General features: G+C 41.6%; 1 protein-coding gene across 11 annotated transcripts in view; it reads left to right on the top strand.

The window, feature by feature from the left end:
- The first annotated feature begins 377 nt into the window (after positions 1-377).
- Positions 378-23,924, top strand: part of NUMB (NUMB endocytic adaptor protein) — a 120,346-nt gene continuing 96,799 nt past the window's right edge. For 4 of the 11 annotated variants that reach the window (XM_084847214.1, XM_084847265.1, XM_084847241.1 and 1 more), the window contains exon 1: positions 378-434. The gene's annotated coding sequence lies outside the window, so the exon portion shown is untranslated. Of the gene's footprint in view, positions 637-7,156; positions 7,233-23,924 lie in introns of all 11 variants that reach the window. The other 7 variants (XM_084847222.1, XM_084847273.1, XM_084847249.1 and 4 more) reach the window with 2 other exon arrangements.

Genomic DNA, 23,924 nt, shown 5'->3' on the forward strand with positions numbered 1-23,924 from the left:
GGTTGGCTCTAGGTAAGGTGCGCTCTCTCTTGTTCTTTGAATGGGGACCCTCCCTACTGTGCAACCAAACTAAGCAGAGCGTAGGAACTTAAATTGGACCCTGTGCCGGGAGGCGGAGACATCCCAACTGACCTATCGTAGCCGCCGCTTCTACAGTTTGAACCAATAAAAATAAAGATAAGGAAAGAAGTGGGGGCGGCAAAGCCGTAGTGTAAAGCGAAACGCTCTGAAAATGAAAAGGCGGAGCGAGAACTTGACAGGCGTACATTTTCGCCAATAATTACAAGCAACTATTTGCGACGCAGCCAATGACTTGTGAAATTCCTAGTGGGGAAGGATTGGGTAGCGTAGGAGGCGGGAGTTGTTGTCAGGGAGTCGGAGGTGGAGGCGGCGCGGCTGAGGAGGAGCTGAAGGGAGGAGGCTGCGGGTAGCAGGTGAGAGCCAGCGAGCGTACGGCCGGGCCCGGGAAGCTGGCCGGGGTGGGGCTGGGCTGAGGGAAGGGGCGCCCCGAAGCCCTGAGGCGCGGTTTCCCCCCTCGGCGGCGGGGGCGGCGCGGCGACCTGCGGCGAAAGGCCCGAGCTCGGGGCTGCGGGGCGCGAGAGGAGGACGAGGGCTTCCCGCCTCAGGCGCTGTGGCGTGAGTCTCAGGAGGGGAAGGAGCTGCCTGCCTGCGCCGAGGGGTCGGTGGGAGCGGGAGGAGCGAGCGAGCTCGCGGGGGAAGAGCAGCGGCAGCGCCGGGTCGGCCCGCGTGCGCGGGGGAGCGGAGTGCCCGGGAGGGCTGGGCGCGGGGGAGAGGGGGGCGCGGCGGGCTGAGTGCCGGAGGGGCTGGAGCGCTCGAGGCGCCGGAGGAAGGGGCTGGGCGGGCGGGCGGGCGGGAGCCTCTGCCCCCCTCCTTTATCGGAGGGAATAGGCGGCAGAGGGGGTAAACGAGAGGCTGAGCCCCAGGATGAACCCCGGGCGAGGAGGCAGTGAGCGGCCCAGGAATGCAGGCAGATGAGCCTGCAGAAGGAAGAGAGATGGGGAACGAGAAGCGAGTAATGCAGGAAGTAGGGAGGAGGAAGAGGGAGAGGCGGAGGAGCCGCGCCGAAGGTACCGCACGCATCCTGCGGAGCGGGGGGACCTCGGCTGTAAGAGCTGCCACCGCTTCCCGGTTCGGGAGTGTGTGAGACCGGCCTTCCTTCTAGGGCTAGGCCCCGGCTTCCATGGGTCTAGTTGGATATTTCTGAAGGAATGCTGCCAACTGGCTCACTCTCTTCAGGGCTGCCCTATATTTCAAGCTTTTTCAGTACTGCTTGTTTGTGTGAGGTCCCTTTTGCCGAGCACTTACTTTAAGGCCCCCAGGGAGGGTTGTGTAGGGAGGCGGGGCGGGGAAGAGCTGATAGGCTAATTGAGAGAAGTGTTGCCCCTTATCGCCTATTCTTACTGGGCTTTGTGCGAAGTGGATTTGGTGTGTGATGGGATTAAATTAACGAGGTCAAATTTTAAAACATTTTCTGTGAGGTAGGTGTTGATTTCGGCAATGTGCTTGCTTTGGCCTTTAAAGGAGAACATCAATTCTGTTTTATGGCTTTCTATTGTCTGACATGTGGGCATAAAACAAGCGAACGGGTTTTAAGAAGTATTTATCAGTGCAAACTGCAGTAGATAACTGAATTATAAAATACTACTGGCCTTTGTGTGTAATGTTACCTTTATCCTTAAATAACAGAAAATACTTAGGAGTAATATTACCTGTATCCTTAAATAACTGAAAATACTTTGGATTCTTCAGATAGCCACTAAAAAAATTGAAGGCTCAATCTGCTATTTCAAAGGAGTTGAATAAATTTCACATTTTATACTTTCTGTGGATACTTGTTGTGAAAGAATGTATCTCATTTTCTTTCAGCAGCTGTCATCCAGAACTCCTTAATCCACAAGATTTATGTAACCTGGTCATTAATGTAAATAAAGCTGTAAAAGAGCTTCTGGTAGAATTTATTCTCTTTAATGTGTGGTTGTCATGCCTTCCAAGTTTCTCCTCTTCTTCCTACCCGATCCCTTCAGTCCTCCAGTGTATTGCATTTACAAAAGTGGCTGTCTGGTCGTGATAACCATTTGTCTTAAATGGTTTTTGTTCCCCAAACTGTGTATATGACGTCTTCAGCACAGAAAACAGTTAGGAAGTAAAGTTCAAACAGCTGAGCCACAGTAGCATTTGTTTCTGGTTACTGACTGCCACAAACGGATGCATGTTAAGTATATTTTTGGCTTTGCTAATCCTTGACTTGTTATGTAGTTAAAATCAAGATAGGTCTCTTAAGGCCATTTATTTACATTTGACTAAATGTTTGACTAAAGGCTATTAAACATTTGACATATAAAAACAAGACTGATCTGTACCATTTTTCCGTTGGATTGTTTTTCCATTCTTTCACTTTTTGGCCATTCTTGTGGAAACACTACATGACATCACAATCATCTGAACAAAATATAAGCATAAATTGTCTATCCTTCAATTCATTTGATGATCTTGTCTTTTATTGAATTGTTAAATTTCCGTAATCTTCAACAGAATAAAGTGTGTGGGGAGGAGGAGCAGTCATTGCTACACTAGCATTTTGTACAAATAATAGTGTTTCAAAATGATGCATAGTGAATACTTTAACTGAAAGGAGCCTCCTTGGCTCAAATATGTACTCTTTTGGTAGTAAATATGTAGCAACAAAGAATAATTCATACTGTAATGTATCTTCCTTGATTTTATTTATTGAAATAAGAATTCTTGCTGATTAGATGTCTGTTCTTACACACACACACCCACACACACACACCCCTACCTTGTTGCCTGGAGCATGCATTGATGCAAATACTCTGTGTGCCTTATTCAATAGTCTACTATTTAATTACAGTCAAGGTATAAAAAAACAAAATCCTTGCTAAATGACAACATATTTTAATGACTACTTAGTCCAGCCTTGCAAATAAGTTCATAGAAGTTACTAGCCAACAAAAAATATTAACTAGCCTGTTGTTGTTCAGTCGTTAAGTCATGTCCGACTCTTCGTAACCCCATGGACCATAGCACGCCAGGCCTTCCTGTCCTCCGCTCTCTCCTAGAGCGTGCTCAAGTTCATATTCATTGCATCGGTGATGCTATCTAGCCATATCATCCTCTGCCATCCCCTTCTCCTTTTGCCTTCAATCTTTCCCAGCATCAGGGTCTTTTCCAGGGAGTTTTCTCTTCACATTAGGTGGCCAAAATATTTGAGCTTCAGCTTCAGTATCTGTCCTTCCAATGAGCAGTCAGGGTTGATTTCCTTTAGGATGGACTGATTTGACCTCCTTGCAGTCCAGGGGACTCGTAAGCGTCTTCTCCAGCACCACAGTTCGAAAGCATCAATTCTTTGGCACTCAGCCTTCCTTATAGTCCAGCACTCACAGCCATGCATTACTACTGGGAAAACCATAGCTTTGAGTATATGAACCTTTGTCAGCAAGGTGATGTCTCTGCTTCTTACTATGCTGTCTAGGTTTGCCATAGCTTTCCTCCCCAGGAGCAAGCGTCTTTTAATTTCATGGCTACAGTCACCATCTGCAGTTATCTTGGAGCCCAAGAAAATGAAATCTGTCAGTGCTTCCATTTCTTCCCCTTCTATATGCCAGGAAGTGATGGGGCCAGATGCCATGATCTTCGTTTTTTTAATGTTGAGTTTCAAACCAGCTTTTGCACTCTCCTCTTTCACCCTCGACAAGAGGCTCTTTAGATCCTCTTCGCTTTCTGCCATGAGGGTGGTATCGTCTGCGTATCTGAGGTTGTTGATAATTCTCCCGGCAATCTTAATTCCGACCTCTGATTCATCCAACCCGGCGTTTCTCATGATGTACTCTGCATATAAATTAAATAAGCAGGGCGACAATATGCAGCCTTGTTGTACTCCTTTCCCTATTTTCAACCAATTGGTTGTTCCATGTCTGGTTCTTACTGTTGCTTCTTGTCCCTCGTACAGGTTTGCTCAGGAGACAGGTAAGGTGGTCTGGTGCTGCCATCTGTTTCAGAATTTGCCAGAGTTTGCTGTGATCCACGCAATCAAAGGCTTTAGCGTAGTCAATGAAGCAGAAATGGACGTTTTTCTGGGATTCTCTTGCTTTCTCCATGATACAGTAAATGTTGGCGATTTGATCTCTAGTTCCTCTGCCTCTTCGAAACCCAGATTGTACTTCCGGTAGTTCTCGGTTCGCATGCTGCTGAAGCCTAGCTTGTAGGATTTTGAGCATCACCTTGCTGCCATGTGAAATGAGCGCAATTGTGCGGTAGTTTAAACACTCTTTGGCATTGCCCTTCTTTGGAATTGGAATGTAAACTGACCTTTTCCAGTCTTGTGGCCACTGTTAAGTGTTCCAAATTTGTTGGCATATTGAGTGCAGCAGCATCATCTTTTAGGATTTTAAGTAGCTCAGTTGGAATATTATCATTTCCACTAGCTTTTCTGCCTCCTGAACAATGTTATGGACCTCCGTCCATAGTTCCTCAGGCACTCTGTCTATCAGGTCTAATCCCTGAAATCTATTCCTCACCTCCACTGTATATTCATAAGGGATATGATTTAGGTCATACCTGAACGGTTTAGTGGTTTTCCCTACGTTCTTCAATTTAAGCCGAAATTTTGCAAGAAGCAGCTCATGATCTGAGCCACAGTCAGCTCCAGGTCTTGTTTTTACTGGCTGTATAGAGCTTCTCCATCTTTGTCTGCAAAGGACATAATCAGTCTGATTTCAATATTGACCATCTGGTGATGTCCATGTGTAGAGTTGTCTCTTGTGCTGTTGGAAAAGAGTGTTTGCTATGATCAGCGTGTTCTCTTGGCATCTCATGTTTGATCACCTCCAGCTTACCTTGACTCATTGATCTTACAATCCAGGTTCCTAAACAATATTGTTCTTTATGGCCTCGGACTTTCTTTTCACCACCAGACCCATCCACAGCTGAGTGTCCTTTCGACTTTGGCCGAGCCGCTTTACTCTTTCTGGTGCTACTTGGAAATTCCCTCTGCTCTTCCCACCTTCCGACCTGAGGGGCTCATCTTCCGGCGTCATATCTTTTAGCCTTGTGATACATTCCATGGGGTTTTCTTGGCAAGAATACTGGAGTGGGTTGCCATTTCCTTCTCCAGTGGACCACATTTTTCCAGAACTCTCTGCCATGATCTGTCTGTCTTGGGTGGCCCTGCATGGCATAGCTTATGGCTTCACTGAGTTATGCAGGCCCCTTCGCCACAACAGGGCAGTGATCCATGAAGGGGATTAAGTAGCCTGCCTGCCCACAAATAGTTGCATTAGTCATTTGTGGCTCAAAAGAAAAAAGGAATGGAATCTTGCAGAACCTTCCCTGCCTCATTGGCTAAAGGCAGTTCTTAACCCTCACAGATGATCAGGTGAGTAGTTATTTAGAAAACTTGGGTAGTCCAAGAAGGGAAGGATTATAGCCACCAATGAACTGAATACTTGTTAACGTTGTAAGTCAGGGGTGGGCAGAAAGTAGAATTCCAGATGTTTTCAATGTTAACTTCTAGCAGTCTTGACCATTGGCCATGCTGGCAAGGGCTTCTGGGAGTTGAAGTCTGAAACATCTGGAGATTTGCCTTCTGTCTACCTCTGTTATAAGTATATGAATGTTTACAGTTCTTCTGCCTTGGAATTATCTCTAGGGTGGTATGGCTTCTTTCCATTGACCTGTGCTCTATTGTTTAAAGAAGCATAGTTGATGAAACAAGAGTTATTGTGCCAAATGGCTGGTACATCAAATCGTCACTTGGAAGTGTTGTATCTAAAATATTTCTTAAAGAAGGTGCAAAGCTGAACAGCTCTAATTCTCACCCCTAGGATCAGAAGTCTTCTCAGATTTATCTAAAATGTTTTAATTAAATACAGAGCCACTTTGAACAAACATCTTGGCTCTAGATTAGTTCAGAATAGGTTATATATTTCTAGACCAATAAAATAGATTTCACCAATCCACATGTTTATTGACAAAGATATTTTGAATTTGCATAGGAGCTTCAATTACATTAATTCTATATAACATATTTTTTTCTTGGAAGAACAATTTTATAACTCTGGATGAAAAACTATCCCAAGTTTAGGCTTCTGATGACTGACTTCTCTTGTTCCATACACTTGGGAGGGCCTCAAAAGTCCTGAAAACGTCTTTCCCCCACCTACTGCCCTCCAAATGTTTTGCGGTTTGCATCATGGATAGTGATTGACTGTACTAGTTGGGGCTGATGAGAGTTGTAGTCAGAAGCATCTTGGAGGTATTAGGTTGGGCAAGACTCCTAAAGGAACAAGTTCTGAAACTAGTGTTGCACAGTCATGAAAGTAGATTATAAATTGCACCAGAATTCTTATATTATGTGCTACTCTAAGATAAGTGATGAATATAGATGAACTGTCTTTCTGGAACTCTACTATTTTTCTGGTTCTGCATCAGTCCTTGCCTGATCATACCACTGACACCTGTTCCAACTGTCTCTTGGACCATACAGTATTTATACCTGATCTTGGGCATAGTTTGGGTGGGGACATTTACAGGAGAGCACTATTTCCACTTGCCTGTCTCATAAGACATCTGGCTTGGGAGGCTAGGAGAAACCTGCTGCTTTCCAGCCTACTAAGAGCCTAACATTTGGTTGGAAGCTTATGTATTTCTTACAGAAACATAATGGCTTAACTAGGTTTTATGAGTAGGAGGTTACTAAGGTTCACTGTTGCTCCCCTACCCTGGTGCAAAACCAATCTTTGACATATCACCTGTGGGCATTGAATTGCCTGTGGAAATATGCAGTTACACCCATGAGGCTCTTTACTGCCCTTTGCTTTAAACTTTTTAAGTTGTCTAGTGTAAAGAGAAATATTGGATGAGGCAGCTATAGCTGCTGTCATCTTCTTTTTCATCCCCATTAACTCTGGGCTCTGCACCCAATGTATATGTCAGGGCCAGGGATGTGTCCCAAAAGTATTGGGCATGAGGAAAAGAATGGTGGAGGCAGCAGCAGACGTAGCTACCACCCACAGCTCTATTGCCCTCTTAACTTTTTTTTTTATTATCACCCTGCACTGGGTGAGGCAGCTACAGCCGCTACCACTGCCTTCCTTGTTTTCATCCTCCCTGCTTCTAGGCCTGAACCTGAGCAGATTTGCAGATCTGAAATGCAGGTGGCGGCAGCAGCAGCTTATCTCATGGCCTCTCTCAAGGTGAGCAAAAGTTGCCCCTCTTCACGCTTTTAAGCATGTAGGCAGGAAAGTGGGGTGGTAGTGATCCAGATTTCTACCTGGGCAGGGGCAAAAATTCTGAGTGGATGGTAGGAGAGGATCCAGCAGGCACTGGCATGAAGGAGACTTAGTATGGCTGAGATGTTGTGCATCGCACGTTATGTGTGGTGATCTTAATACAGTATAGTGCATCCGTCTGGACCTTTCTGGTGACAGTTTGTCAACCATCTGTGGGTCTAGTGAGCCACCCCATTGCTCTCCTATAGTGGGAGCCACCCAGGCTGGCTGTGGAAACAGGTGGCTTTGATCCTGCAAAGTAGCATGAATTTGGACCTCATAGCCTGGCCTAAAGGCCAGTGAGATCCACAGCTGCTGCATAGAGAAGCAAGGGGAGTATGGCCACTCATAATCGAGACAGGATTTATGCTCCAGCTGGTGACAAATGAGATGGAGGCAAAGGAGGAGAAGGCACAATGGGGTGACCAAGAGCTCAAAGGACAGGAAATTGTAGGGCAAGATGATGCTGGAGATGTGGTGGGGAGACCCAGGTTCCGAAGTGAGAGTGTTATTCTTCCATAAAGGCCATACTCTTATCCTTCCTAACATCTGTTCCAGGATGAGTAGTACTTGACTTAGATTTAGGAGGCAATCCTATGGGGATACTTGACCTCCTCCAAGCTCGGAGGCAACCACCTATCCAGTGCAGGGTGGGCGGAGCATAGAGGGGATCTTCTCCATGCTTTGGCTGCCCTGCATTTGCAGCTAGGTGACCCATTTTGGCTGTCTAGCTAGGGCGCCTCGGGGCGGGGGGGGGGGCAGACAGCGCATAGGAAGTGTTGTAGTGACACTTCTGCCGCCCCCGCCCTGTGGAACACCCTCTTTTTGGCTGGTCCATGCTGCTCTTACGAGCTTACGGGGCCTGGGATGAATTGCGCCACCTACGAGCTCAGTTCCCAGAAAATGAAAAATCCTATGGCTGTCTAGATGCTTTCTAGCAACCATAGGATTACACTCTTAGAGTTTTAAGTAGCTGGTCTTCTGAATATGACTTGAGTAAAAACAAATGTCCCTGGACGGGATTGCCAGTGGATTTTTATTCAGGAAGACTGAATAAAACTTCACATCAGGACCCTGTGTGTCCCATATCCCCAAAAGCAAGCATTCTTCATAGGAGGACATTATCAAAGGCTTTATGGGCTGTTTGTGGCAATAAGTTTTCACAATTCAAATAGGGAAGTCGACAGGAAATTGCTAAAGAAATGTGTCATTGTAACTTAATATCAGAAACAAGTATGAACTCCCAGGCCTGTCCCAAAGCATTTTGGCATCAGAGGCATAAGATTTTAATAACATTCTTTCCCTCACCGCACCTGCCAAGAATATATTATCTGTAAAAATAATGGATCTGGAGCTTTCCAACAATGCCATTGTATAGAAATATGATGTGAGGCCAGGATTGCCAATGGATCATCACAGTTTTTACAAGGGATTACCCCCACCCCAAAGCCACTATCAAATCACAGATCGCATCTCTCTGTAGCTTATACACTGAACCATAAAAATCATGAATCTGGTGCTTTCCAGTGCTGTTAGCATGCAAAAATATGACTCCCCAAAATCATAAACAAATCATAGGTAATCTCTGGGTTCAGACACGTTCTGTAATTTGATGGTGGTTCTGCTGGCAATCCATGTAAAAGTATTTATTAATTAAAATATTTTAAAATCACCCTTCATCCTTGCCAATACCAGGGCAGTATACAAGTGTGTTATTTTGATCATACAATACAATAAAAATGTTAAAACCACATAATCATTAAAACAGAGAAAGCAGCAAATACAATAGAACAGACAAAACCAATCTAATAAATTGCCTATGTAAACAAAACAGTTTTCAGCTGACACCAAAACACTGGTGTTTGTACTAGTCGCACTTTCATGGTGAAGGCATTTCATAGTTGGGGTGCCACAACCAAGAATATCCTCTCCCTTTTTGACGCACATAGCATGTACTTGGGCCCTCAGTAACATCCTTTTAACACCCAGCTAATTAACTATGTGGTTTGCTGAAATTAGTGCTCTATTCCTTTCCCAGCTAGCCAAAACTGTGTGTTTAAGTGTGTGGGGAACCTAGACAGGCCCAGTGAAGTGTCTACCTTTCGGTTGGCACACAACAAATTAGTAGCACAGGGTATATCAAACTGTTTTTCTGTTCATAGTAAGTACTACTTCCAACTACACCTTTTGAGTTAATGTTTCAGCAAATACAGTAACAGTTTGAACTACCTTCTGAAATTATATTGAAAAAAGTACTTTTAATGCAAAAGTAATATGATAGCAATTTGTGGTATGTGTTGGCTCTCAAATGTTGGAAGGAGAATGTTTTCTGTAATTCTGTATTATACTAAACTTCTATTACAACTGGAGGATAATCAAAAAGTGTCTTTACACATGATTAGTTTTTTTATATAGCGAAATGGTTTTTAGACCCTTTTCAAGCCAGATAGCTTGCCAGCTAAAAACTTCCTGAGAAATCTTTGCTGGCTTGGCTTCTTGCTGTGTCTCTTTTATTGGAAGTAGCTAAGTTCTCTGGAAAACCAGTAAATCAACTGATTTTTCTTCCTGTGGACTCGGTTGGTATGCTTTTGACTTGTACTGGCTTTCTAGAATTTTGTCTCTGCAGACGGCAACATTCTGAGAAGGAATTTGTTCTGGGCACTATGTTCTACTAGTTTTGGGTAGATTAGTTAGAGTGAGCTACTGGCTTTGTACACTTATGTGTTGGGAAGGTTTACTGATTGACAACTATATATTCAATATGTTGTACTTTTTGATGGGTTATCTGCCTTTCATGGCAGTTCTGCTACTAAACATATCTTATTGACCCGATAGGTATTCCTTCTGAAGAGCATTAAGTGCATATTTGCTTAGAAGTGAATCCCACTGAGTTTAACAGGACCGCCAAGGATGTGTATATAGGAATGTATACTTAGTTTGGATAGCATTGTAGGGGACCTTAATTAATCCTAATATAAGAGAATAACTTCCCATGTGTATCTAGTTTTGATTTTTAATTTGCCTAGCTGTACTGACTTTTGGGTTTTGCCCCTGAAGAAGCAGGATGCAAAAGATGGAGTAGGAAGAAACAACTGAAGGAATAGTGATATTGGGTATTTTCAGAAACTTTTCCAGTGCCCTAAATCAATTTGGATTTGATTTCAGAAGTCTGATATAAGATTAACATGGTGTACTGTTTTAGTTTTATGTGCTATATAAATATTTTGCAAGTAGGTAAACTGCAATATTTGATTGGGGGAAATTAATAATTCATACGTAATGACAACCCAGAGTATGGGTTAACTATGGGTTGTTAAGCATGAACAACTCAGGAGGAGAACCCATCATTTGTTGTTGGGTTGTGAACTCAGGTTGTTTTAACTCTGGGTTGTTGTTACATGCAAATCCAGAACCATGGGTGTTACGGCAGGCTATGGAGGTGGCGGGCAATAGTGTTAAAAAGAAAATGTCCACTCTACATGCTAGTACTACAGTGCTGCAGTGGCATTTGGGATACAGGGAAGGGAGCGGGTGAAGGAGGAGGGAATCAAACAACCTAGGAATTCGAAAAACAACCTGCACTGTGCACAGCTGTTTGGTAGACAAATGATGGCTAAACACTGAGTAAATGTGGTCTAAGTGTTCACAGAAGTTAAAATTTGTATTTGGAAATTAGTTATTGTAAATTCTTGAGGACATGACAACTCGATAACGTACACTTCCCTTGCATTGTTTACATTTTGGGACAAAAAGTAGAAGGCACTGTAAACTGTTAACATGCCTGTAATGCATTTTGTTTAGTGCTAAACCATAATAAAACTAACATATCAATATAAAATAAAACCAAAATGCATAAATAATACTTCCTAAAGTACATCATATAGTGTTAACATGCTAATTATAACATGCCAAAAGAATTGTTCATAATATATACATGAATGCTTCCTAAAGGTAGTCACCTGAAAAAGTTAACTACATTTTTTTGAAACAGCTCAATTAGACTGGTATCCAGTAACTGTTACTAATCTTTTAAATGTATTTTTAGAAATGTGAAGTCTTCAATACAGTAGAAAAAATAACCACAGAACTTTCTGCACCACATGCCTGCTATAAGGAAACCCAACACCTACATTTAACACTGATTACCAGCACTGACAATGCAAGATCTGGGATATATGGCTTCTGCTGTCTTTAGGAGAGAGATCTTGGTCATAGTGCAAAGCTCAGTGGAAAACATCAGCTCAGTGTGTGCTTGCAAATAAAAAACACTTTCAGTGTTGGGATCCCTTTGGGAAGGGAATGCAAATAAAACAATGTTGTTGTATAAGCCTGTGGTGCAGCCACACTTAAAGTAAATCTATGTCGCAGCCACACTTAAAATACGAAATAGATCAAATAATCTAAAACATGGTATTCTAGCTCTGGAAAAGGTGCTGAAAAGAGCAACTACAATGATTGGAGTGTGTTCCTAGTAAGGGAAAACAAGTAGTTGAGGTTTATTCAAGTTGGGAGATGGGGAGAGACTAAGGCTTGGACTGACAGAGATTATGAATGGTGTGGAGAACTAGCAGTTGGGGTCATTCAATAAAACTGATTGGCGGCAGTTGAAGAAAAACAAGGGGAAATCCTTTTTCATGCAGTTCATAATTAACTTATGGAACTGACTATTACATTATGGGGTCATGGGCACTAGCATAATGGCTTCTTATTAAAAGGATTAGGCAAAATATATCTTTCAACAGCTATTAGCTATGGTAGCTAAGAATGAAACCTCCATGTTCAGAGGCAGCATACCATTAAGTACCACAGCAAGCCATCGGTGGATTTCAACATCACACCCTGCCTGCTGTCAGCTACATGTTGGAAATTGAATAATTGACTAAATGGACACATAGCTGTATTCAGCAAAGAAGTTGTCTTTTCTTAAGTGAGCCTGACCATTTCTGAAATACTTCTAAAATAAATGCTGTCCTAGGTATCTATCTAGGTAGTGAATACTCCAAACATAAGGTTTTGCTAAACACTACTTAGTGTAGTCAGTGTCATGCTATAGTAGATCACTTATATGACCCGCAGTGTCTACATCAACCTTTCCAACCTGTTGCCCTCCAAATACTTTGGGTTTTAACTCCCATCGGCCCTAGCCAGCATGGCCAATGATAAGAAATAGTAGGAACTGTAGTCCAAAACATCTGGAGGATACCAGTCTGGGGAAGTCTACACTGTAGCTTACCTGTCAACTGTATGTTGACAGGCATGCTGATCTGTCAACTGTATGTTGACAGGCCCTGTCAACTGACAACATTTGGGAATTACTGCAAGTATACTGTGATGTGCTTTTATCTTGCTGCAAGCTTTAGCTGAATGAAATGACTTGCTATATTGGGAGAGCTGTGGCTGAAAGTACTGGGAACCGCATGTTTCCACCTTTGTCTTTGTTCCCATGGGTGAAAGTTAAATCCTCATTATAAATAAAATAGAGAAGAGAGACATCATCTTAATTCAGTCCCTTCACTACCATGTTGATAAAATAAGAACTGCCATAGTTATCCACAATTATACTAGTGGGCAAGTTTTGCCAGAGCTCAAAAAGAAAAGGACCCAAGGGTGTTATGGAAACAGTACTTCGCCTGTATGGCCTTGGCCCGGTAGGAATCCTACTAAATGGAGACAGAATAAGTTCCTAATACAGGAGCACATATTGTGGTGTTTACATTGGAAGTGATACAAGTAAGCACAAAAAAAGCAAATTAATCTGCAGTGCTCAAATGCCCATTTTAAATAAATGGTTAAGCATGGTATAACAGTTGCTCAGCAGGCCTATTGTTAGATTCGGAAAACTGATAGCTTGTCTCAGATACATTAATAGTGATGCCATGAGGTGATGACTAGTTTAAGTTTACCATTGATATAAAACAAGTAGGGTAATACAATTCAGGTTCTAGAGAATGGTGTCTGCTGCCAATTTGAATCTAGAAGCTAGAGCTACAGTTCCTTGATGCAATAGGAGTGTTGAAGAAAAATGCATTGTGTTCTATTCTGCCTCTGACATGCCTAGTGATTTGCAGAAATTTTTCCAGAGACAATTTTCTAAAACTTTATTTATCCAAAGCTTAATTTTTCCGCAGAAAATGTTCCATATCATAAGTTTGCTAGTAACAATGAATGGATGCCAATTGCAAATACAATATTAGGCAAGCCTGGCTGTTTCAAAGTTGTAATTAATGATTTTCAGGTGATTGAAAATCACTAGTAGCAAGTATGTGAGAGGATACACATGTCTCAGTGTGAAATTGAACTAAAAAGTAGCAACAGTGAAACTGAAAGTCGTCGTCGTCCCCCCCCCCCATTTTCATGGCTCCTTTTTGGAGTAGTTATTACTGCAGTTACCGTAGTAACTGCTCCAAAAAAGAGCCACAAAAAGGCCACCAGTTGTGCTTCCATTGCTTCAGACCACCTTCTGGAGCCAGGAGACAACCACCCCTTTGCCTATGCCCATTCAGTTCCCAAGTGACTTCAGCACTTTCTGACATGGCCTCTACTTTCTCACCATGGACAATTGAGATCTCTTGGGAGGAGAAGGAACTGTCACTCCAGGGATGAGATGGGGGTACGAGATTCATTAGGAAACAAGGGACTTTGGAATCCGTGCATAGACAATGTAATATCAATGTAGGTATTATTTAAGAGAAACTTAGTATTTATATTTTAAACATTCAAAAATCTGATTTTAATGAAAGTTTTGATTTAAAATTTAAAAAATCTTTTTTTGTTTTAGATGTAGATTGTAGTTTAAGATCCTGATTAGTAAACTGAAATTAAACCACATATTTGTTGCATATTTTTGAACAAAATGGTTAACTGTCTCTTAATTAAACCAGGATAGAAGCTCCAGGGGAGAGCTAAGGAGAAAGCATGCAGTCTTTATCACTCATTCCTAGCTGCTAAACCACAGCCAGCCAGGAACTGAATGTCTGAATCACGTCTTTTGTGTATTGCATCTGTGATCACAATGGAACTGTGGAATATGGTAATGCCTGTAGAATTTAGCATCATGAGAATTCCTACTTTCACTTAAAAAAATAAATTATGGTTACAAAGAAAGTCTGGGAAGTGTGTAGGCAGTGTTTGGTGAAACCTCAGAGGCTTTATCTGAGGAGGGTTGTATTAGGAGGATTTTAAGTGGTTGAGGGTACATAATTTTACAGTCCTACATGTCTTTTGTGCTTTTATGGATGAACCGAAGCAAACTAAATTATGCAAAATAAGCAAATATATAGAAACTGATGTGTATGAATGCTATAGCTTGTCAGTTTTTCTTGGCACAACCTTTTTAAAGTGTATATTTCCTTGAGTGTGTTTCAGCATCAGTTGCACAACCATTTTTTTTTGAAGAAAGAGATAGGCAAATGCTGCCATTGAGGAGATGAAAAGAATATAGTCCAGGGAGAAAAATATTCTGCATAAAGTTCTCTAATTCTCTCTGTCGGTGAGGTTTTTGATCTTCAGTTTACTGTTTGGTTTTGCAGCACTTGTACTTTTTACCTTTAGTAGTTCTATAGACGTTTTGGGGTGGCCTGCAAGGTAGGTTATTTTTTTTTAAGTTAGGAAACTATTTTACTCTCCCTCATCAATGTAAGGAATAAAATCTTCAAAATCTAGTCTAGTTAAATGAAATGCTGTTACATGTCTATGTGAGGGAGGGGGAGGAGAGAAATGTGCTGTAGAAAGGTACAGTAGAAAGGTGCAAAATAATACATTATTGTGGAGAGAAACAAGCCATCCTCTTTGCAGGTTTGTAAGATATTTGTAAATCCTGGAGTCAAAATGACTATACCATTACGCTGTTTGAACTCTTTCTAGAATAAGTGCATTTCCTGTCAGAGGTCGATCATAAAATCATGTTGGAAGCAGTTAACTAGAAATAACTGGGAACTTTGCTCTTTGGACCCTTATCTTTTACATTGTTCATTCTTGTTTGGCTTATTCTTAGCTTCCAAAGTTCGTACAAATCTAAGGGGGTGGAGTGGGGGAAGAGAGGAAAGGTATAGTAGCATTCATAATTATGTAATAGCAAATTTCTGAAATTGCATGTGTCTGCTAGGAAGTGAGTGCAGCATGGCTGAGGATAGGAATGATATGTTAAAAATGTCTTAACAAGATTGATTGGACAAATATTCCTGTGATTTTGGCTACCAGAGGTTCAGTCCTTTATAATTCAAAACAAAATTGCTACACTTTGAAGCTCTTTGTAAAAAGGACAATTTCTTGGCTCCCTGTTCCCTGGTTTAAAGACAGTCTTCTGATCTGAATACTATATTTGTACACTTTCCTCTCCCTAAGAAAGACCACCAATTCCTGCAAATGAAGAAAAAAAAAGTCGTCTATGTTCACTGAGACCTTACAAGTTTGAAGACCTCATTCCTTTTTTTACTGGTAATATAACGTATGAAGGAGATGAATAGATGTAAATAGAAAAATAGAACAGAACAGCCTTCCCCAACCGGATGCTCTCAAGGTGTGTTGGACTACAGCTACCATCATCCCCAAGCATAATCCTGTTAGCTGGGGATGATGGGAGGTGTGGTCCAGCACATCTGGAGGGAACCAACTTTGGGAAGGCTGGAATAGAGGGTACAAACAAATGATCCCTCTTTGGGGAGAAGGGGTGTACTGAAAGTCCTACACGGCTTCTGTGAATTACAGAAAGAAACCACTTAACAGAGGCTTATCAAAAAGGAATTAGCATGGTTTAGTTCAAGCTGTCCTTTCAACTATAGTTACACTTAAGAATTAGGCCTTGCCTTTTAGCACCCAAGCTTATGAGGAGGGTTATAGTATAGCTCAGTCCATTTGCCATTTCTGTGGTAATATCAGCTTGCTGCCTATATGCACCATTCAGATTGCTTTAGGTCTGGGCTTGCTTAATGAAGATATTTCAGCTTCTCATGGAATTGGTCCTCTATAACCCACCAAACACAATTGCCTAAATATCTCTGTTATTCGGAGAGCCTGGAGATGATGCATATTTTGAATCTGGTTTTATTTTTATTTATAAAATTATTTCTGAGTTGCCTCCCCCCCAGCAGCTTATAATTTAAAACTTTAAAACAATTTAGAAACAGGAAAACATTACACTCAGCAAAAAGAATAGAGAGAAACAATCTTTTTTAAAAACAGAGTAGAGTGAATATATTTAAAATCATTCAAAAGCCATGTGGAACAAAAATGTTTTTAACAACCCACCTAAAACTACTGAAACAAGGACCTCAACCAACCTCCTGAGGAGAGAGTACCACCACCAAGAAGGGCTTGTCCTGTGTGCCCACCAACCTAGCCTCTCAGCGACGAGACATACAGAAGGGCCTCCTGGACAGGCTCATATATGTGGAGGAAATTGATCAGATATCTTACCATCAAACTGTTCATTCAGGGTGATATGCCTGAGAGCTAACTATACCTAATGGGGGGGGGGGCATTTGGCCCATACTCAGAGGTGGTGCTCTTTTGCATTCATCACAAATTATAAAGCTGAGTCTTGATTTCAAAAGGCAGGATATAAATCTACTCCTAAATAAAAGACATGTGAACTGAACCCTAGCACCACATTTTTAAGCCAGAGTTCAGCTAAACTGCTATCAAGAGTTGAATCCTAGCCAGCTTCCATGATGCATGTACATGTAAGTGTGTGTAATCTCCTGCCCTGCAAGCAGTTATGCATCTCATGAGGAGAACAGCCCTTATGGAGTGGAAGGTGGGGTTACAGGAAGCCATCTAGGTCCTTCGCAAATCACTTCTGTGCAGTAGGGATTGAGCCTTTGCTTTCCTCACATTGGCATGTGGCTTGAATTCTAAGTCAGCCCGGGCATCAAGGAGCTCTGTGAAGGATCCTTACAGGTCTTTGTTCCCAACCAGCACATGGGATTCTGTTCTGGCATGCTTATCAGAAGGGAGTTAGTAGGCATAAAGTAGCTGAAGTGTCTCAGAGACCAAGTTCACATGACAAGAGAGCTCACCATGGCTTAATTTACCCATAGGGGCTGTTGCATTGTGCCAAGTGTCCATGGGTACCATAATTCATGGCGCTTGTAGGCACCTGGCTTGCTGTGGTTTGTCGTGTGAATTCAGGTGGCAGGGGTTATATGATAGTTAGACAACCTTCAAATAACCCCAAAACAAGCCATGGGTTCACAGCCTGGGTTCACATGACACAGCAAGCTTGGTATTTGCAAAAATGGCACCTGCAGATGCCTGACACAACACAACAGCCTCCATGGGTAAATTAAGCCAGGGTGGGATGTGTCATACAAACTAAGTCATAGTGTATTGGAACGAGACAGTGATGCTGTGTCTGGCATGCTTTTCAATGTTTAATCCTGGACCACTATGTATTCTAATCTAGAACTATCAGCAGCCTTCCTTCTGCTTGTGGTGCTGTTTCTTTTTTAAAAATACACAATTCAAGAAGCCAGTTATAACCCAGGCTTGATCTTTCCCCTCATTGAACAAGGCAAAGACAGGTGATGAGGTGTTCAAGACCATAGTGCCACTAGGACCTTGCATCTTGCTCAATTACAGGTAGAAGCCAACAGATTCCATTCTAGGCTTTCAAGCTAGGGATAGATCGGTCAGGATCTAGGGGCCTGGGACATGATACATGCGAGTTTATCTGGCCAGGATCTATTGCAGATTGCCCAATTTTAACTAACTGACTCTTTAACAGTGACTGTTTCACAGCACATTGCCTCTTTGTGTAATAGCTAAGGGAGATAGGGATCAGGGTTCTACTTGTAGGTCATAGAACTGAATGACTGTATAGGCAGGAGTTGTGTGCCAGGACAAAAACATCAAAGAAGTTTTTTCTAGTTGTGTACACTTTTTTCTTTTTAAAGAATGAATTGTTCTGAGTACGAATTTGTAACAGCTTTGCAATAACTACTTGCTTGAAGGCTAAGAGCTTTTGCTTTCTGACTTCCAGGAAGGAGGAAGTAGCATCTTTGTGCTTCACCTTGAGCACAGAATTCCAAAGGCTACATACCAGTATCTCTCTCCCTAAAAGGAGGAAGGCTGCCTTTTGAAGGCACTGCAGAAGGGCTCTATTTCCTGTAGGCTTGTCTAGCGCAGCTAATGGCAGCAGCCCACATCCTTGTATTCTGAAACTGTAAATAGATGGGAGCAGCATGATGGGCATGGCAGTGGGGGAGGTTATTTGAACAATTTTATTTATAAGGATGAACTACTAATATTGAAGGAAAACACTGATATGGCCATTGATGAGAATACCATAAAGAATACAGATGTTATAAGAAAGGTTTTGTTAAAATATTAATATATTTGCTGAGGTAAACACACTTAGACAATCCACATTTTGCTGTGCAGGTGTGTGTACTAAGTTACTCTTTAGTGCCAAGAATGCTAATAGATCTATATAAGTGTAGTGGTTGCTGTACAGAACATGGAAATGATGCAATCTGTGCCCAGGAGGCCTTCACTCTGTGCTAGAAGACTACTGTGTGGGCTGGTGGTTTGGGATTGACGCTATATGAGTAGTATTAATGCCTGGTTTCAGTGAAGGTACTGGTATGGTAATGCAAGGGTGGCTTTGGCTTTGTTTAAGACATGGCTCCTGAGGAGATATGGTCAGTGCATAGGGAAAGAGACACACAGCTGATTACAGGTTAATTTGTGTGAAATGGCATAAGCAAAGTATTGTGCAAAGTATCTCATTTGCATGTTCTGAAAAGAAATGTTTAGTAGAAGTTCAAATCTTTTTGTGCAAGGAGTGCTGTGGCATTTTATTGATGTCCATGTGCCAGTTTCCAAGACATTTTATTTGAGCTTCTTTAAAAAGGAACTTTTTTGGACTCTTACGTTTTGAGAGCTTGAAAACCAGGGTTAAATAGAAACAATTAGGCCTCAGCTTCCCACTTCTAAGAATCTTGTAATATCTGTAGTAGTAGATCATTTATCTCCCTAGTGTTTTTGAACCCACTTATTTTCCATCTGCCTGTGCTTGAAGCAGCAGTTATGTATCCCAAAAGGCTTTCTGTTGGCTTCAGTGAGAGAAGCACTGAATCTTCTAAGGTATACCAAGGCCTCCACATTAGTGACTGAAAACAAACAAGCTCAGGTGCACTAGAAACCTAAATATCTGGGATTAGAGGTCCCAGGGATTTGGAGAAGTTCTGTTTAAAGGGGTAATATTAGAAAAGACGTGGGTAATTACTACAGATTCTGTCAAATTCTAATGAACGGTATCCTTTTCTACCTCTATTTTGAAAGAAACACGGTTGATAGAACAGAGTTTTAAGGCCGATTTTTAATTCAGAATTCCTTCTATAACATTATTTACCCTGTTCTACTCTTGATCTGACTCTATAATTATAATATTTATCCTTCTCAGATGTTGGTAAGGCTATTATTCTTAGATGGGGCCTTGCACATCAGTGGATTTATAAGTCAATAGGATAATAAAACAAGACAGAATTCAACAGAATTCAATGGGAGCCAGCGTGGTGTAGTGGTGAGAGTGTTGGACTGGGAGTTGGGAGATCCAGGTTCTAGTCCCCGCTTGGCCATGGAAGCTCACTGGGTGATTTTGGGCCAGTCACGGACTCTCGGCCCAAACTACCTCACAGGGTTGTTGTTGTGAGGATAAAATGGAGAGGAGGATAATGTAAACTGCCTTGGGTTCCTTGCAAGAGGAAAAAAGGCGGGATATAAATGCAACAAATAAATAAATAAAACCAGAAGGAGATATATTAGGCATGTGATGGGGAACAGAGTTGCATAAGAATCTGTAATGTCTGATGTCATTCATGCATTTGGCTGTTTCAGTGTTCATTCCTGACTCCAAAGCAGTTATGAATAATACCATCAGTCTACATACAGGTCCTACTGGGACACTACTACTTCCTTCCATTTTTAGAATTTCCTGTAACTTTACCAGTTAGTGACCCAAGAGAGGGCCCCATCCTTTTATCCCATGACTATTAAGTATGGGTGGGATTGCATTTTGGGTGAATCAAAGTGGTGGTTGGTAAGGGGGAAGTCTGGCCTTATGGGCGTGGTGCACTTGTGTTTGCTGGGCAAACCTAAAAAAGGGCTCTGGGTTGGTAGCAGCAGCAGTGGGCCATGGCAGGCCCTGACATTTGCCTGAGTAAGTTGTCATATTACTTGCTTTCTGATGAATAATTGAAAACAAGTAGGTAATACTTTTTGTATTGTTAAGATCCTAGAGCTTCTAGCACACACAGCTTAACTTGTTTGTGGCATCTGATATGAATTTGGCTGACATAAAAACCCACAGATTGTTAATAGTACATGCCATGTGAAATAAGAACGTATGTATAGGCTGCAATGCAGCTTACCTAAACATGCCTTAAACTGATGATGGTAATGGCTTCTTTCAATCTTTAAAATACCTGCTTGTTACTACTTAAATGTCATATGTTGCCTGATACAAGCATATGACAGACATATGCCAAGACAGCAGGTCAAGTTCATGGTAATGTGGCCAGAGTGGCATCAGTCTGCCTAGTCCCCATTTACTGGTAGCAATGAAACATAACCATTTCTCATCACATGAGAGCCTGCAGTTTGGGCAGCACTTAAGATGAAAGCAGAGGGAGTTATATTAACAAATGTAACCACACTCTGCGTCACCTGGATGGTGTGTTTGAAACTTCAGAGAAACAGGTTTTTTCCCCCTGCTCCATTTGCTAATGGCAGGCATAATTTGAGGCAGAAGTTATAATGACTCAGGTTGGGAACCTGTTTTCCAAGCTCAGTTGTGTGTCCCATATCATTCATTATCAGGACTTCTTTCTATACCTTCAGGATGACTGGAAAGGAGTGTCTCTAGGAACCAGTGATGTGGGATGGAAAAATTTCCAGTGCTTTATATTTCTCCATTTTTGCCCATTTCATAAGTTCATTAGTAAAAATGAATGTATGCCAATTGCAAATACAATATTAGGCAACCTTGGCAATTTCAAAGTTATAATTAATCTTTTTTCAGGTGATTATCCCTGGCATACATATATGTTATTCAAATATGTTGTGCCCACAGCCAGGAAATGAGAGCCACTCATGTGCTGCTCTGGCAACTCCACCTTCCTAGGCGCTGGCATACAGACAGTGAAACTCGGCCTCTTCCTTGGGCTGAATGCTGCAGTATCTGATAGAAAGCTCTGAGCAGGAGAAAAGATGGCAGAGTGATAACCTGTAAATCATGTTAAGCATGCTTTAATTTTTTCTCAACTATTTCAGGTCAGTTTACTTATGGTGCATTGGGACAAAACATTAAGATGGGGTCCTTTTTTAAAAGCTTTATTATTTGTATTTAAAGCTAAACATGCTATGCAAATGAACCTAATTTGCAATTAACCTAATTTGCATTGGAGAATTTACAAATTAATTTTTTTCTTGAAAACCCACATCACTGCTAGGAACTTGCTCAATGGCATTCTTTAACTAATTGCTGTAAATTGCAACACTTCTATGATTAGGGGTATAAGGGCTTATAGGAAAAAAACTCCCAAGCAGTTGTAGCGCTAGAACCCCTTAAGTATAAACTGAGCTTTTCAAAAATATGCATTCCCCTCTTGCTATTAAAGTGTATTGATTGGGATGTCCAGTGGGCAGGACATCCTCCTAGATCAACATTTTTTTGCGGGGGGTGGGACCCAATATTGTTTTGCTGTTGTGAACTTGGATGATATGGAACAAGGCAATTTGTATATGAAGCAAGCTACATGCTATTACTAAGAAAGGGTACAAAGAGAGAAAATTGCTATCCACACAGCGTAGTGTAGTCACCTGAAATGGCAGAATATTGTCTCCTTCAGTGTAAACGATGGCCAGTACACATCTACATTCATTCTTAGATGTTTTCTTTATGTACAGAGAAGATCAAATTCCTGTTCAAGAAATCTTGCCTTGTCTTAAGGCAAACAGCTGATGCAGGCAAGGCATTAAAAGAACCAACTTTGCTGACAGAACTTACTACAACCATGGCATTGCCAATAAGATATCTGTGAAATCCTAGTGCAGACTTTGTTCAGATGGTTTGTGCCATTCAAGATTGATATAATGTGTCCACATGCATGCTTCTCAGAACTGTTTGTACCCTTGTACAAATAGTTTACCCTTGTAAATATCTACTGTAATTAGTCCTGAAGGATTAAATCCTGATATGCAATGCTGGCCTGTTTAGATACATCTGGTCATAAACTTCATATAAACTTCATTCAGTGGGACTGTCCCCTTTGCACCTGGATTTGTGTTCAATTTGTAAGGTTACTGTGATTTCACCTTTCCTCTAGCCTCTACCTCTGAAACTGGAAAACAGACCCCTCGGGAATGCCTGCTTTCACTTTGGGACCGTTGTATCCACTGTCCCACAATCTTCAGCCCTTTTTACCCTCTCTGGGTTCCAGAGAAACTCAATATGCTCAATTGGTTCTCTCAACTCACTACAGGAGAAGTAACAAGGAAACATATATAATAAAGGTAGCATAAAATCAAACAACACATGTGAATTTTTTTTTAAATATGTATTATTATTATTAATATAGAACATGAAAAGTTATAAGTTATTAATCAATGCTTGTTCGTAACTTCCCTACCTACTCTACCCTCCTAAAATCCCATACACAAACCCGCCTACCTGGATGTTGCTTCTTCAATCCCTAAACCCTAAATGTCAGCTCATTTATATAACCGCAGAATCCTCACACACATACAAGCCCGTCCCACCTTTCACTCACTCTCTGGCATACTATTAACCCTATCTTACCTAGGTTAAATCTAACAATATAAAAACAGACCTAACAAAACAGGCAGATTTTAGAGTTACCATTCATGGTAAACCAAATTTGGAATCTTTTTAATGCGTTAGTCCTTACGTTAAAACTTTGAAAGACAGGAATATAAGTACAAGTCATTGAAATTTAAATAACACAGGAAGTTTCTAATGAGAGAGACATTGGGCTTGTTTGGGTGTAAAATGAAGAAACCTCAGGTTTGTTTGCTCCCTCCATACTTCTGTTGCACCCTATCTAGCTTTAGATTTTGTGGCAAACCATAGTTTTTCATTACAGCCAAAGTGGATAAAGTGTGCCTGCAAACTAGAATTGGGAACTGCAAACTATAATTCACCCAGAGCATTTTGCCCAGTTCAGATACGACAGCGAATGGTAGTTACCATGAAATCAGATGTTAGGGAGGAGTTGGGGCATGTGTCAGGGAAGAGAAAGTACCTGAGCCTTAGGTGGTATACCTGAACAGTCACTGAACACTTCGCTGGAGTTCCGGCAGAGTTAATCATACGTCTTAACGTGCAAGTATCAAAAGGAGGAGATTGAAAAATAGGAGTAACACATGTGGACAGACTCTTAGATGGCAGTGTTCAGGGAGAATTTATGTATGACCCAGCAGAACACGCTGTTTTATGAGGGAGAGATTTAGGAGATTACTGTGCCTTCACGTTAAGCCCATACTACATAATAGTGCTCTCACAACTGGACAGTCTCATACTGTACACATTGCTTTCAGGGAACGCTTGCAAAAAGGATTATCCACCTTCAAATGTTAAGATGCTAACTGTTGTAATCC

Source organism: Heloderma suspectum, chromosome 1, assembly GCF_057233095.1.
Source record: "Heloderma suspectum isolate Gila_16-S chromosome 1, 16-S_ref, whole genome shotgun sequence".
In the NCBI taxonomy this organism is placed as follows: Eukaryota; Metazoa; Chordata; class Lepidosauria; order Squamata; family Helodermatidae; genus Heloderma; species Heloderma suspectum.